Source organism: Ursus arctos, unplaced genomic scaffold (assembly GCF_023065955.2).
Source record: "Ursus arctos isolate Adak ecotype North America unplaced genomic scaffold, UrsArc2.0 scaffold_2, whole genome shotgun sequence".
NCBI classification, from domain to species: Eukaryota; Metazoa; Chordata; class Mammalia; order Carnivora; family Ursidae; genus Ursus; species Ursus arctos.
Window position 1 is genome coordinate 11,710,689 of NW_026622874.1, and position 17,599 is coordinate 11,728,287.

Genomic DNA, 17,599 nt, shown 5'->3' on the forward strand with positions numbered 1-17,599 from the left:
GAGTGTGTGTATAGATACATCTAGAGTGGGGGTTGAAGACAGACTTTTAAAATAATAATTGACTTGCAGAGTTAGGGATTCGGTGACAGAGAACTATGCATATACAGGACCTTTGTAGGTTCATTAAGTTGGCATGGTCTGACCTTTTGCTACATGACAGGCAAATAAACATATAGAAAAAGTCCAAGAAGATCATGGCTCTGTAATGGGAAAGACAGAGAGACATAAATAGTAATGAACCAGGATAAAAAGGACTTCAAGAGAAGTATGGACAAAGAATTAAAGTAATATAGAGACCAGAATGACCCATCACATCTCTGGGATTTGAGAGATGCCACATGGAATCCATTTCTCCAACATTTTTTGAATGCCTCCTATGTGTCATCCAGGGCTCGAGGGTCTCAGGATATACCAGGGAATCAAATTCAAAGACCCCTGGCCTTGTGGAGTTTGTATTCTAGGAGAGTTGGGGATGCAGTAAATATAAATGAGTAAATTATTTGTTATGTTAGACAGTGGTAAGTTTTGGAGAGAAAAAGGGAAAAATAGAGAAGAGTAAGGGGGATTGAGAGTCATGAAGGAAGTCTGTAATTTCAAATAGTGGCCAGCATTGGCTTCCTTGATGAGGTGACATTTGAGGAAAGAAGTGAAGAGGGAAAGTACATTGGCCATGTGGATGTCTGGGGGAAGAGGGGACAGGCAATGCAAATGTCCTAAATCTTGAGTATGCTTGGCCTACTTGGGGACCAGTGAGGAGGTCAGTGCAGCTTAGCAGGGCTGATGAAAGAAAGAGTGCAATGAGATATGAGATTTAGGGATATGGCTGTGGCCAGGTCATGTAGGGTCTTGAAGATTATGGAACGGGTTTTTACTCTGATCCAGAAGAGGAACCATTGCAGAGTTTTGAGCAGATAAGTGACATGATCTTTTCTTGACTTGAGAAAAGATAACAGTGGATGGAAACAAGGAGACCAGGCAATCAGGAATTAGTAAACTGTGACTTGTGGTCCAAATTCAGTTTGTTGCTTTTGCATAAATAAACTTTTATTGGAACACAGTTGTGCCCATTCGCATTATAACAGCAGAGATGAGTAGTTGCCACAATGACTGTATGACCTGTCAAGCAGAAAATATTTACTATATGGCCCTTTTCAAAAACAGTGTGCTGATCCCTAAATGAGAGCGATAGCACTGACACTAGTGAGAGGTGTTTGGAGTCTAGATATATCTGAAATGAAAGCCAAGTGGGTTTGCTGGGTGGTATGTGTGGGAATGTAATAAAGAGAGAAGCCAAAGATGAGTCTAAAACTTTTGACCTGAACCACCAGAAGAACATAGTTGCTATCATTTGAGGTATGGAAAGTGGGTGGTGACCCAGTTTTCATGGTGAGAGACCAGGAATCAGAAGAGCTTAAACCCAACATTTCTGATTTTTCAGATGACACCAAATGAAGATGTTGAGAAGCTGAGTGAATATGCAAGTCTCCCATTCAGGAGAGAAGTCTGGGCTGGAGGTGGAAAATCAGCATAGAGATGGTATTCAGTGTTGTGATTCAGGGTGAGTTTACCAGAATGAGTAAAAAGAGAGAAGAGAACAAAGGGTGAGCCCTAAAGATGTCAACATTAAGAGCTTGGGAAGAAGGGGAAAAGCAGCAAGGGAGACTAAGGAGTGACCACTGAAGTAAACCAAGAGTGGGGTGTTCTGGAAGCCATGTGAAGAAAAGATATCGAGGGCAGAGGGACTGATTGTATCCAGTCTTTCTAATAAGTCAAGTAAGAGGAAAACTGAGGACAAACAGTTTCGGTAGAGCAGGCAGGAACAAAAACTGGATTGCAGTAGTTATAAGTGACTATGGGAGGAAAGGAATTATAGAGAATGGATATAGACAACTTGTTCAAGGGGTTTTGCTAGAAATTCGTAAACAAGGCAGTATCAGGCAAGGGAAGTAGGGCAAGTGAAGGTAAGCGAAGGGTTTTGGTTTTGTTTTTAAGATGGGAGAAATAAATTGTGTGTTTGTCATTGATGGGAAAGATTTGGTAGGGAGGGAGAAACGTGGTTTAGGAAAGGAAATGGGAGAATTGTTAAAGCAATGTCATTGAGAAACTAAGAAAGATGGGATCTAGTTTGCAAGTGGGGAGATTGACTTTCGATAGACTCACAGTTAAATCCCTTCCAGTTGCAGGTGGGAAGTAAGTAAGGAGGTGAGAGGGAATATCAAGAAGGTTAGAGATAGTGAAAAGATCGATCAGTGAGTTGAGATCTTGGTGAAGTTGGAATTGGGTCACTAGAGGAAATGAAGGGATAGATGGATGTTATGGTCAGAGAATGGAACGAATTAAATTGAAATTATGAAGGGATTATTGGTAATGAGAAGATCTAGGGTTATGAACATATAAATGAGGGAGTCTGGAGGCCCAGATCACTGGAAGAGAGGAGTTCAAGAAATGAAGAGACTAGAGTGTTGGACTGAATCATCTACTGTGTATATGGCAGTCATCCAGGAATGGAGACATTAGCAGGATTGGAGATAGTGAAAGTGAACCAGGAAGTAAAACCAGTGAGAAACAAAGGGGTGGAATATATCCTAGGGGCTGGTTGGTGACATCACAATGAAGGATAACGGGCAAGATGATTTAATTATATGAGATTCAATCCTGAGAATGTGTAGGGAAGAGAGAGGGGGAGGAGAATGATTTGGAAATAGCAATGAGGAGCATGGAGGGTACCTATCTCATATTTGATTTAAATTTTAGGGGATCCTGGGTGGCTCAGTCAGTTAAGCGTCTTCCTTCAGCTCAGGTCATGTTGCCGGAATCCCAGGATTGAGCCCAGTGTCAGGCTTCCTGCTCAGCAGGGAGTCTCCTTCTCCCTCTCCCTCTGCTCCTCCCCCCACCCTGCTCATGCTCTCTCCCTCTCTTGCTCTCTCGCTCTCTCTCTCTCACTCACTCACTCTCTCTCTCAAATAAATAAAATCTTTAAAAAAATAAATTTTGTACAAGATTCCAAGGATAAGAGGTTGTTCTTAATGTGGAGAGGCTGAGAAAGAATATTTTAGACATAGTGAAATGGCTGGGCATTTAATAGCATGTACCAAGACACAGAATTTAAGAAATGGTGAGTATGTGAATCTGTCCGGGGCATCCCACTGGACCACAGAGGCTATAATGCAGAAACGCTGGGGTAGGAGAGAGTGTGATGGAAGAAAATGAAATTGCTAAAATGTGTAGGTTGGGGCACACTGTGATAGGTCTTATACATTCAGATTTTCCTATTAGGTGAAGGGGCTGCCTAAGGTTTGTAGTCAGGGCACTAATAAGGTTTTTTTCACAATGTAGCAAGTAGCTGGGGACAGAGAAGCTGACAGCTACAGTGACAGTCAAAACTATAGACCAAAGGGCCTGACCTTAGGCAGTGCCCCTAGGAGCAGAGGAAATGCAGGAAAAGTGACATCTGCAGGAGTTGGCAACTGATTGGGTGTGGTCAGTGAGAGAAAGAAAGGAATCAAGGAAGACTGGAAGATTTTCAACTCCAGTCACTGGGAGGAATATGTTAACTTTGATAGTTTAGGGAATAAATGAGAACAACTAAAATACCCTGGCAGAGACCCACCTTTTATTAGGCAATCACTCAGCAGAGGCTTCCTGAGTACACCCTATTTTGTAGTTTCATATTTTTTTTAAGGAACTCAACATTCCTTAAAGTATCTTTAAGACCGATGAGGACTCTGAGGGACCAATCACATTTTTTCCCCTCTAAATAGTTTAGCCAATTTAGATATGGACTCAGGAATCAAGGATGAAATATTAATGTAATTAAGTATAAAGCAAGGCTGGAGCCCCAAATAAGACTTCCTCTCATGCCCCGTTTCCCCCTACCCCACAAGTCTAGATCTTGGGGCTTGACTGTCTCCACCAGCCCCGTGCACCCCACTGCACCCCAATCTGAGGGGTGCCTCAGTTCCTAAGGGTACCCATTTGCCAAGACAGATACAAGGACATCTGTAATCTCTCTTGACCCAGGGAGGATGGAAGACTGACAAGAAAGGTTTGTCAGGCATCAGGCATCTATGCTTTCTTTCCACAGTGAAACAAGAGCAAGAGGGATGACAGTACTTGGTCTGTGAATCCAATCGCTTTCCCCAAACTCAACAACGGAAGTCACTGCTCTTTGTGTGGGAAGGAGTAAGAGATGGAAAAAGGCCCAAAGTGCTCCTTCTTTCCTCTACTGATCTCTCCTGGAAGAAGAATGAGAATCTGCGCCTCTCTATGGAAATTGAGGACTGCAGTAAGAAGCATTTCCCCTACCGATGACAGGACCTACGTTGGACACAGGAAAACTGGAGATATAACCTCAGGTAAAGAAGTCTAATCCTATGTGGGCCCTAAATGGGAAATGTGCCTTCTCATTGACAAAATGCAGGGCCAGGGCACTAAGGGAAACAGCAGGTAGGGAAATAGACTGGATCACTGGTCTAGCTGGGTGAAAAGGGGAACATTTAGTATATGGATGCGAGGTGGCCTTATAAAACTCAAACATGAGGCTGGGCCTCAGGATGGGACCAGAGACAAGAAAGCCACTGGGAACCCATGAAATAGATCCTCTCCATCTCCAGCCTTGGCTTATCTCTTAGCATATGCTTCATTTTTCTCTTTTCCTGAGGGCGGCATTCTCTGTCCCCTTGTCTCTAACAGAAAACACAGGCCACCAGGGCTTCTCAGTTTGCCTGTCTGGATTCAGCCATAGAGAGTGACTGACGAAGTGGCTGACTATTTCCCAGTAGCCCTTGATCTTGCTCTCCATTCTCCTTTCACTGGCAAGGGTTACCAGCGGGCCTGGCCTAGGTCAGTGGGCATTTCTTACCCACTCAGCTATGCTACATGGCTGTGTGTATCCCACCCTCTCCACCCCCGGCTGTGGGCTCTAGTTGCCCCAGCTAAAGGAAGATACTCCAAAACTGCCTTCAGTGTCTGAGTGTCTTCAGTGACTGAGATCAGGAAATAATCAGAACATTTTAAATCATGTAACATATTTATGTCATGCACTAAAATGCAATTAGGCAGTCTCTTGATAGGAACTCTTTAAAAGAGTGTCTTGGAAAGGCAGCCAACACTTGCGCTTGGGAACTTAGCAAGAATAAGTAGGCTGCAATTTTCCTGCATCGCTGGATTAAATATGTGTACAGAAAGGATATGGCTTATTCTAAGAAGAACAAAAGGATATCAGGGAAGAATGTCTGGTTCTCACCCCCTGTAGGAATATTTGTCAAGAAGGAAAAAGGAATGTGGCAGACAGGCCCTCTGTGTCTGCCAGATGTTCTCCGACAATACTTATGGTTAAAACTGAATTTAAATCTTGAGAGCCAGGCATGCCAAGCAATGAAATAGCCAGTGGCATTGGGAGTCCCATTCATGAGGTCTTTCTGGGTGTTGCCCTGGGTCAAGCTACCATTTATTGACATGAAACGTTAGTCTGTCTCTGGAACATCAGCGCTTTGGCCCTTTCCGTGGCTCAAAAGGTACACGAGGAGTAGGTCTTTCTGTCCCCTCCTCACTTTGGCTTCTGGAATTTCCTTTCAAACTTGGGTAGTAGTAAGCACTTAGCAAATGCTGAGTTTATTTAACTTTTTCAACAGCTCTGTGAGATAGGTGTTTTACATATTTCAATGTAAATTCCATATTTCATAAGTATGGAAACTGAGCTTTAAAGAGTTTAAAAGAACAGCCCAAGATTAGTGGCTGGTTAGAGGATCTAGCATAACTGGGAACCCAGGCCTGCTTGATGGCAAAGTCTGTGCTCCTGAGAGAATCTGCAAGGGTGATGATGATGTCTAGGAACATGGAAATATTATGTTTGCAATAATTACACACTTGCATCATTCCATTCCCATACATGCATTCAGATATTGCCTTCTGTATGAGTGAAGCTTATAAATTAGCAAGGAGAGTTTCCTAAACTTAATTTAGTAGTTTCCCCACCTGCGTCTGGGAGAGAGTAATGGCTTTCTCTTTCCACCCTCCAGAAAATCCTTCTCCCACTCACATATAATGTCAGAAGATTCCTCAGACTATTTTTAAGAGGAATGGCCAGTCTGAAGAGGACTGGCCGTGGAGCCTGCTCCCGAAATGATCCCACTGTCATTGACTCCTGGTTTGGAGAAATAGTTCTACAGCGAAAAGGATAATCCAGAGTGGCCAGGCCTCAGGCCTTCTATAAGAGGCCACAGGCAAACACTCACTCTAGATGATGATTGTCCAAAATGAACTGCTAACCCTCTGCTGGGCAAATCCTGGACAGATCTTTGGTCTTTGGCTTTCTCTACTTGTTTTCAGGAGATTTACCATGGCCTCTTTATTATTCCAATGTATTATTAGATCCTTCCTCCAAATCTGCAGTAAGGAGTCATTTAGCAAGCTTTTACCACGTTGGAAGTATTTCCAATCCATTTAACTAATTTCAGGACATTTCAGAAATTTTGTCCATCGGGGGGCACCTGGGTGGCTCAGTCAGTTAAGCATCTGCCTTTGGCTCAGGTCATGATCTCAGGGTCCTGGGATTGAGCCCCGCATAAGGCTCCCTGCTCAGCAGGGAGTCCGCTTCTCCCTCTGTTTCTGCCTCTGCCCCCCACTCATGCTCTCTCTCTAATAAAAAAATAAAATCTTTAAAAAAAAGAAATTTTGCCAATGTAATTCCTTTATTTTTTAGTTTACGTATATATAGAAAACACGTGTGGTAATTAACTTAACCAAACAAGTAACTTGTACTTCAGATTGTTTTTTGGTCTGTACACTGTGTTTCAGTAAACACTGCAGAAAAGTTGTCTTTCCTCATTTTTGGAGTTTGAAATTTGATGAAGGCCATGAGTCCTTTTTCTGTATATATGGACAATTACACAAAGAATTTTGCATATCAATTCAAGAGAAGTGCCATAATAACAATTATTATGGTGATAAGACTCTCTCTGTTTAGACTGAGTTTCTTTCCCAAGCTTAAGATTCATCTCAACAGATTCTTTCAGTTTTTAAATACATGTGTGTCTGGAGAAGGGACCCTTGTAAACTTGAATCTTAGAGGGGGAACTGACTTTGGAAAGGTTCCAACCCAACATCTGATTAATATTTTTGATGGTAAATAATAATAGCAAGTATTTATTGCTCTTTCCTTACGCACCCTTGTAAACACTTCCGATGTATTAACTCACTTAGCCTCATCATGTTCCTAGGAAGTGAGTACCATCTTATTCCCATTTTATAGAACAGTAAACTGAGGCATAAAGGATATAAGTAACTTTGCAGAGGTTACGCAGCTAGAGTTGTGTCCCTGAGCTCTTCAGCACCATGCAATAGTGGGGACTAGCTGTACCAGAGATGATCTAGAAGAGGTTACCTCTGCCCTTACCAACCCTGAGGCCTTGTGTGATCTCTGGATCCTTTCTGATATTCCCATATTTTGCTCTGGATAACCCTTTTCTCCTCAAATCCTACAGTATGACATTCTAGAAATAAAGGAGCACAAACTACAAACTGACAAAATGTTACAGAGTAGATCCTTTTTAGACCCTGCTCTTTTATTTTCATCCTGAGAAAAAGAGTCTCAACTCTTCTATCCAGAACCCGAGGGCATTCTCTTTCTCTACTCCAGGAGACTGTCCTCTGCGGATGCCAAATGAGAGCAGAGATGGCAAGCTGTGAAGGAGGGACTCTTTTGCACACCTTCTGGAGTGATGGGAGACTTCTCAGCAGTGAGAACACAGTAATGGCTTTTCTCAGTCAACGTGCTGTGCCTGGGAGAGGTGAGAAGTTGGGGACAATGGGTCTCAGGGAAGCAATAGTTCATCCGCTACACTTCATATGGGCCATGCCGTTCATTTCTCACCGCAGGGATTGCATTTCAGAGGCTGCTGATCTGAGGACAGGGTCTAGACAGAGATTGATGAGAAACCCTAACCCTCTCTGGAATGTGGGCAGATCCTGGGGCCTCAAGGCCTGGCTGCAGTAGAAGCCGTTTAAGGAGCCAGGAGCCCAGATGGTCTAGAGTGGAACATTAGAGTCTTGGCTAAGGACGGATGAGTGCTTTACCACAGGCCCTGGTCTGGGGTCTGGTGTGTAATACTCAAGTCAGCTTTAACCCATGATGATAGGAAGAGGGGTGAAGCCAGGTGACTCGGTGTATAAATAGGCATATTTAAATGTTCATTTCTGAGGGAAATTATGATGGATTGCTTTTTGAAAAGATTTTATTTATTTATTTGAGAGAGAGAGAGAGTGTGTGTGTGCGTAAGGGTGAGCAGGGGTGAGAGGGGGTGAGCGGCAGAGGGAGAAGGAGAAGCAGACTCCCTGCTGAGCAGGGAGCCTGGACGTGCAGCTTGTTCCCAGGACCCTGAGATCATGACCTGAGCCAAAGCAAGACTCTTAACCGACTGAGCCACCCACGTGCCCTGATGGATTTCTTCTAATCTGGAAATGTGATGACCGTGATCCCTCCTTCAGAGAAATATATAAAAGATACATTCTAATCTCTATTGTTAACTCCAGATTCTTCCAGGGAATAAGAAGGGCTTGATTCATTTGTCCAACTTTTCACTCATTAACTAAACTGGCAAGTATTTATTTGGCACCTAATACATACCAAACACTGTGCTAGGCCCTGGGGATACTGTGGGAAACAAAATAGATTTAAATAACTTTTAATTTGGTCAAGGGCAGATATGAAATGAGCACGTACTCAAATAAACTGTAATCTTTAATTGTGGTAAATGCCATGAAGCAAACACACGAGAAAGAGGATAAGGGGTGGAGAATGTCTAATTTATATTTGAAGATCTAGAAAGGTTTTTCCTGGTTAATAAATCCTGGATTCTTTGGGGTTCCACTCAGGGGTGATTTATGAAATGAGGGCTGTGATGAGATGCTCTGAATGGGGTCCTTATAAATATCAAGGTATAAAGGTAGATTTGGAAGGGGAAGAAATTTCCATCTTTTCCGTACCTTCTCCCACAGCATCCATAAGATCTGTGCTGCTCACAATTTCGTTCCCAGCACCTGGCACAATGGTTAGCAGGTAGTAGGTGTTCAGCAAATACTTGTGGAATAAATAAGTAGTTTAAAAGCTGACATTTCTCTGCTTCTCTGTTTCCTGGAGTGGGTCAGGCAAAGCCAGAAGTAAAGAGGCAGATCGAATTTTGGGAGTTGGATTCAGCTCATACAGCGACACTGGGACTTTGTGCCTTACAGAGTATGCGAACAACTTGTAGATGATGCCAGAGAAAGTCTTGAAGGCAGAAGTCAGAGACCAGCAGGAAGGAAAGAGAATCATTTCATTTGAGGCCTGAAGTTGGGGATGAAGCAATAGGTCCCTGCCAGTCTAGACTTTTATCACACCCGTGGTAGCATTGGTCTAGGGGCCACACCGAGCAGCTGAGACCCACCTCTCTGCCCTCCACTGCCTTTGAAAATCAAGTGGGAACTCACCAGCTCTGGAAAGACAATGAGTCAGGTTAGGGTGGCTGGAGGGAGAGAGAGAAGAGGGAACACTGAATAAAATGCCTTTTCCCTTTTCCATCCTCAATAGCAAGCTTCTAGGATACAAATAGTTTATTCCAGTTTAACTTTGATTACCTCATTGCTAATGCCAAGTTTCATGCTAAAGTCAACAGAGAAATTGTACAGGCTCTGGAATCGCCGCTTCCTGGGACAGGGCACCATAACACTCACCTTGTCTACAGTTGAAAAGTGGTTGGCCCCTTCGCTTTAGCAGGTAAAATTCTCCCCTCTCCTCCCTCACCCTCCGAGTGCCCCCTAGCCATACATTCCCCTGTGTGACACTCGCTCGGGGACATAGAAAGCAGGTTGATTGTTGTCTCTCTATCTCAACTTCTACTTTCAGTTAAATAACAGTGACCCAGCTCTATCCTACTCCACTTTTGTCCTTTATCATTAACTTTAGGAAGGCTTGAATGAACCTCACCACTCTCCAGGACCGGCCTTATATATAGGCTCTTCTGTCTTTTCTGTTCCTGGAATTACCAAGTACGTGCTTGCCCCTGGGCCTTTGCATTTGCCGTTTCCTCTGCTTAGTATGTGCATGGCTTAACTTTCCACTTCCTTCAGGTCTCTGCTATAATGTGACTCTATTAAGAGTCCCCAATTCTCCTCCCTCCTCCCTTCCCTCCTCACTTTCTGAACTTTTCCCCCAAACATTATCATTGCCTGACATCATGTCAGCAACACATCATGTATATATCTGTTTATCTCTCTTCTCTAAAATATAGGTTCTGGAAGGCTTTGCCTTTGCCTTTTTATTGTCATATTCCCAGCATTCAGTCAAGTGCTGTCACATGGTAGATGCTCAATAAATATTTATTGAATGAGTAATACAATACAAATACCGCCAACCATCAGTGTGGTTAGAAAAAAATCAAAACAAAACAAAACCCAGAAAACTTACCTGTGACAACAAAGATATTAGCACTGAGATTGAACACATTTCCCATTTGTTTACTTGTATTTTATTTCTCGGTGATCGGGCATCCTGGTAGATTCCTTTATTCTCTCAGGTCTAACACTCAATCAGCCTCCCTGTATTTCCACATATACTCCCAACCCCTGAAAGCCTTCCCTGTTTTTACAATGCCAGGAAGGACTGACATAACCATACATCTGGTGACCCACTTACAATGGGCCACACTTAAAGCTATCCTCTGTTAAAGGGGACTGTTTGGAACGGACCACCCTGTATCTTGCATTATATTGTGCCTTTCTGCCAATAAGCTCAGAAGTGTTTCATAAATAAAAAGATGATGTTGGGGAAAAGAGTTCTCTCTCTCTTTTTTTCCTTCTAGTTCATACGGAGAATTTTATTGTAGAAATCTCCTGCTCGGCTACTCAATGACAAAGCAATTCAGCCCAGAGAGATGATTTTTTTGTTTCAGATTCTATTACGATATGTTGATACTGAAGAGAGAGCTTCAGTTCAGGGGGAAAACTAAGGAAGACTAGATTCTATAGGAACGATCCTTCTAGATAACAGAATGGATCCCCTAAGCTTGTTGCTTCCTAAAGGGTTTCTGCTGGGTCCCTGAAAGGAGCCTCAAGTTCAAGAGGGAAAAGGAAAGACAAGCTAATTTATAGCTGTTCCAAGAATGCAGTTGCTGGATATATCCTGACAGGGGGTTCTGTTGTGCTTTCAAGAATAATGTGAAAATTCTAGCTCAGAATGAGCTTCTGTAATATGACAATTAAAACTCCACCCCAAACCTTCACCCGCATCTGAAGCCAAGTCCTTTTAGATGTGCAGGAGGGATCTGTTTACTTTGTATGGAAAATCGCTTTCTTTTTATTAGCAAGCTCCAGGGTTTCCTGATGATCTGAAGGGCTGTTGCCTCTCAGAGGGCAGTCATGGGGCATTCTTGGCGTGAGCAAGGGCCAGAAAGACTGGAAATCTTATTTTGCAACATTTTCTGCCTGGTTTTTAAAGTCAAAGAAGACAAATGGTTCTGATAAGTTCAGCAATACCTTTGAATTTGAATTGACTTTTTGTCCTGAGCTGACCTGGAGAGGTTAAAAACCAAACCAAACTAAAACAAACAAAAAATAGAAACAAAAACCCAAACCAGCATATCATGAACAACTTTTCCTGGTCTCTGCAAGCACATCTGTCCCAAGAGAAGGTAGCTCTCCTGTTCCTAATATCATCAAGAAACCAAACACAAGACTGGGTGGGGTGGGGGATGGTGAGGGGCTCCGTAGCCTTTTTTTTTTTTTTTAAAGATTTTATTTATTTGAGAGAGAGAGAGAGAGAGAGAGAGAGAGAGAGAGACCACAAGCAGGGTGAGGGGCAGAGGGAGAAGCAGACTCCCTGCTGAGCAGGGAGCCCAATGGGGGGCTCTATCCTGGGACTCCAGGATCATGACCTGAGCTGAAGGCAGACGCTTAACCAGCTGAGCCACCCAGATGCCCCCTCAGTAGTCTTTAGACGCATTTTCAGTTCCCTTTTTCTTGCTATTACCCTGCCCACTTTAGTCTTCGTGATATCATTCAGTTGCTCACCTCTAACAAGCAGGCCTTCCAGATTTCTTCTCATCTCCCCAGATCCTACCAAGAGACTTTCCCTAGCAGGAGTGCCTTAAACATTCCAATTGACAGTGATCTCCCTATCTCTCAACTACAAAGATTTTCCAGGCTCCCAAATACTCTACTGCTAGAATTAGGTCCTTTTTCTCCCCATCCCTTTACCTCTACAATTACGTCGAATGAACTCTTCCCAGCAACCTTCTAACTCTCCTGAGCTGCAAGGTCATCTGGATTCCTTACCCAGGAGCCCAAACTCGAATTTCAGGAGCTTCTGGGCTCCTTGGCTCCACCAAGAAACAACGCCCAGTGGCTGCTGTGCCAGCTCCCTCTGCCATCTGATGCCTTCTAACCCACACGTCCTTTTTCTCTTTCCTTTACCATCCACTCGCTGACATCAAATGCGCTCTTCGCTCATGTTTCCTAGCCTCGAGCCCTCCCAGTGCCAATGTGGTCCACTTGTTGAGTGATCCTGTCAGTCAACTCCGGCTCATTACAAAATGTGTATGCCCTAACCTCACACTTCCATATGGCTTCACGGTATTCTTGCAATTGCATTCTCCGTCTACAGTAGGCAAAACGAAACACATGCTGTGAAAGTGGCTATGTTTTAAGCTGCTTCCCAAGGAAGACTTTAATAAAAAGTGAGCGAGGTCTCCTTTAAGACTTTTTCACCTATTGGCTCCTTCCTGGAATGGGATTTCTTGATAGTTACTATTCCTCAATCAGATACCTGTTTCTGAATCTTGCTTTTAGATCTTTAGGATGCAGAGGTGATAATTTTAAATGGGGACTGTAAGAAAACCTCAGCAGTATACTTGACAGTCCCAAGTGTACTATGAAATTTGAGGGAAATGAGGATAAGAGCAGGGAATAGGTGGAGACGGTTTTATGTAATAATTAGACCTATCATTTATTGAGGAACTACTTTGGACCAAGCACTAACCAGTTGCTCTGTATATATTATCTTAATTAAACATGATTAGAGACTTTCAATTCAGAGCTCTCACTAGATCCTATCTTCCAGCATTCATTTCCTAGGCTGTTGCTGTTTTGCACATGATATTCAGAGCATGAACCCAAGAAGCTGACAAATCTGGCTTCAAGTCTTTCCTCCTTTTATATGAGTACAGATCTTCATGCCTTAGAACAAGATCAGCAATTTTTCATCTGTAAAATACAAGAATGATACTACCTACTTAATAGGATTGACTGACAAGTCGTAGGAGTGCTGACAACACTGACTCCATCTTTGCTCCTCCGTCTTTTTCATGTCCGATCAATGGCCGCTTTTTGGAGCTACATGTTCTGGGCCCCTTGGAGATTGATATACATACCTTAGAAATGCCTGCCAAATCTGGGGGCAAGACTTGTTTTGGCCTCCCATGAATCTGTTAGAGATAACTTAGTCTTTCACCTTCCTGATGTATAGGTGGGGCCACAAGATCTAATTAAAGTTAGCTGTCACTTAGGTGCATGCAAACCCTTTGATCTCACTACAGTGCCCTTTTGCATGTCCCTTCGCTCTACAAAATCTGTGGACTAAGGTCTGGACTTAGAGACTAAGGATGCAGCTGCATTGGATCGTCCTCTGCCTGCTCCCCACCCCATCCCTAAGTTACCCTGAACAAAACTTGGTGCTAACTGTATGGAGTCACCTGCTTCTTCTTCCGGTCTCAACCTGCCTTCTCAGTTTGGGGGATGCTCACTGTCTCCCCTCTTCACCTTCTAACACAAGTAAATCAGATATTATGATTAAGGTGTGATGATAGTGACTATTCTATAGTAGGTGCTCAAGAGACGAGAGCAGTGGTAATAATTTTACTTAGATATATGTTTCTGGCCCTTATTTGGGAGGTAGATAACCAAGAGGATGATATACACTGTTCCTGATTTCACTCCTCACAAGAAAAACGGCTAAAAACTTCAAGAACAAGACACCACTGAGAGCATCCTGGAACATAGGAGGGAGGCTGAAGCACCCCCTTTGCATTACAGAGACTAGGACAGACTGCATTAGAAGGTAAGGGAAGTGGTTACACATTGACTGTCCTGCCCCTCCCCCAGGCCAGTATAGCATCAGTCCATGGCAAAAAGCAACCCAATTACAAAATAAGCAAAGGACGCGAGGAGACATTTCTCCAAAGAAGATATACGAAGGGCCAACAGGTACAGGAAAAGATGCTTGACATCACGGATCATTAGGAAATGCAGATTAAAACCTCAGTGAGATACCACCTCATGCCCGTTACATGATGGTCAGCAAAAGGACAAAAGATAGGAAATAGTGGCATGGATGTGGAGAAAAGGGAAGTCTTGTGCACTGTTGGTGGTAATGTCAATTGGTGCAGCCACTGTGGAAAACACTATGGAGGATCCTCAAACACATCAAAAACAGAGCTACCATATGATCCAGCAATTCCACTTCTGGGAATATATCCAAAGGGAACAAAAACACTGACTTGAAAATCCCATGTCCCTTGCAGCATTATTCACAAGAGCCAAGACATGGAAATAACCTAAATACCCATCGATGACTAAATGGATAAAGAAGTTGTACCATATATGTACAATGGACTATTATTCAGCCATAAAAAATGAGGAAATCCTACCATTGGCAACAACACTGCTGGAACTTGAGGGCACTGTGTTATGTGAAATAAGTCAGACAGAGGAAGAGAAGTACTGTTTGATGTCACTTGTAGGGGGAATCTAAAAACAAAGTCACAGAAAAAGAGATCAGATTTGTGATTGCCAGAGGTGGAGGGTGGGGCAAGGGGGAATTCAAAAGGTACAAACTTCCAGTTATGAGACAAAGAAATACAGGCTTGTAAGGTACACCATGCCGACTACAGCTAGCACTGCTGTACGTTATATGGGAAAGTTGTTAAGATGGGATCCTAAGAGTTCTCATCACAAGCAGAAATCTTTTCCTTTTGCCTCTTCTTCGTTCTTTTGTTTTTATTGTATCTGTATGAGAAGATGGATGTTAGCTGGACTGACGGTGGTGATCATTTCACAATACACGTGAACCAAGTCGTGCTGTATGCCTTAAACTTATGCAGTGGTGTATGTCAATTATTTCTCCATGAAGCTGGAAAAAGTAATAAAATTCTGTATGTAAGGTTTTGCAAATGAAAAGTTATACCTTAAAGCAATGGAGCCATGGGTGCTCACGGAGCTAGTGAGGAAACGTAGAAGTCAGTAACACACAGACACACAGACGTACACCCATCAGTCCGTCAGATGGGGTCTTTAACAGTAAACTGAGGTTCCCTTGCAGAGCTCCCATAACACATGAGCATATGGTGAGCATTTGAGAGAGAAAACACATCCTTCGAGGAAGCTCTTAAGTTCTTGGGAACTTAGGAAGAATAGGGAAAGAATCTCTTAAAAATGAGAAGGAATAAGAAAATTAGGGAAACTCTCTGTGGATTACTCTTTGTTAAAATTCCAAAATAGGAGTTTCTGTCTGCGTTTAGACCTCTGAACTAAGATGCACTCCTCCGCACTACAGCCTAGAGAAAATGAGTCTGCATGCCCTTTAATCCATGACCTCTGGAGATCGAGTTACGTCTTTGAAAGAACTTTTCTTTCTCTGGCCAACTAAATGAATTGAAATTGATGTACTTAATTGTTTTCTAAATTGCAATTTTTCTCCCCCAGATGTTTTTTATCAGGGTTGAGCCCAATGGGCTCTGTCAGTCACACGGGGAGATGAAGTCATGTGGTAATAAAAGAGAAGGGGCTGGGGGGAGGAAGGGAAATGCCATACAGTATGTTGTCTAATTGAAAAATGTGCCACGTAAATACTGAACTTGAAATTTCTGCCTCCCAGAGGGCTACTCACAGCAAACAATGCACCACATCTTCTGCGCTGGGAAGATTAGACGTCTCCCCTTTCTCCCTTATTAATTCAAGCCACCAGGAGAGTTTCCTTCCTTTGCCTTTCTTGGGTGAAGTCACTCTGCTGCGATTGTGTTGCAAGGTAACAAGGTTTTCAAGTGAAAGCTTAAATGCGGAAGGGAAGGCATCAGGGCCAGAGGATGGGGGTTAGGATGACCGGCGATGAAGGAGGCATTAGACCAAGCTTGAACCTTATAGAGGGGAGAAGAGAGCTGGCAATACTAGCCATGGATGGTCTGAGAAGTGGTTGCTAATGATTATACAGCCTGAAACAGAGAGGGATCTTGTGGACATAGGGCACTTGGGAAAGTCAGAAGGCTCAGGTTCAGAACGCATACCAATGAAAGCTGGAAGCATAATGGTGTGGAGCGGGAAGCACAGACAAAATGGTTATTTGTGCGTGTTTCTCATAGCAGGAAGAACAGGGCTGTAGATGCGGGACCCATGTCAGCATCTGAAAGAAACTGGAAGGCAAGGAGAGAGCTGTTACAAACAAACCCAAAGAAGTGACAGGAAGACCCCTCCCGAGGTCCTCATTATGGAGGACAGATAAGCACTGGCTGCAGAACAAAATACTGGGTCTAGAAGGTCCTTGTAGAGATTTTTCTAGTCCTTTACCTACCTTCATTTGCACTGCATTTTACCCTGACTGCACGAAATCAGTCCGGTATTTTTAGACTCTGTAGGAAATAACTTATAACCAATAGGACTTTTACCAGCCCTCACTGTTAAAAAGATCTCCCTCTTGTATCAGGAAAAAAAAAATCTCTTTCCTCTTGTCCTGTCATCATTGAAGAAGGAGGACACCTGGTCATTACAGAAGAAACCCAATGAATCACTCATTTAAGTTTTTGCTTGTTTAATTGAGGCATACCTCACATTTGATGGAAACAAACTCCAGGGACTTCTCCAAGTTCTTTGATTGCACTGGAATCTTGATGAATCAACCACTTCTTTGAAATACGAGGACTATTGCCCAAGGTTTATAATCCTTTGTAATTTTCTTTGTAGTGATATTTGGAGTAACTAGATTCAAACTGCGTGAGAGTCAGCCATACAAAATACCAAAGCTCAAGGGGAAAAGAATCACATCGTAGGAAGGTGTCGATGATGAGGGTTTTGTGTGGGCTCGAAAATTTAACCTTAACTTTAACTCGTTTCTCCGAGTTCTTCTCTGGGTTAAAACTGACAGCAGCATCATCACTTCACCTCTTGTCTTCTTACTCCTCATCCTTGTCTATTCCTCCTATCCCCCTCTTCTCCTTCCTTTCTGTCTTTTAGCTCTCTTTCCCTTTTTCTTGTCCTTTCCCCACTTCCTCTTTTCCCCTTTCTTCTTCTCCTCCTTCTTCCTCTTCCTTTCTTTTTCTTCCTCCATGTCTTTCTTTTCCTCTTCTTTTTCCTTTTATGTTTCCTCCTTCACTTTTTTCTTCCCCATCCTCACTCCCTCCTTTTGGTTTTTCGTCCACAACTTTTTGAGTTTTCGGTCTGTGCCAAGATTTAGGGAAGTGTTTTACTTCTGTCATCTTGTTTCACCTTGGTGACAGCCCTAGGTATTATTTTTAGATGAGGATGTTATGTACCAGAAAAAATAAATAATTCATCCATTCACATGGCTACTACGTGTGAC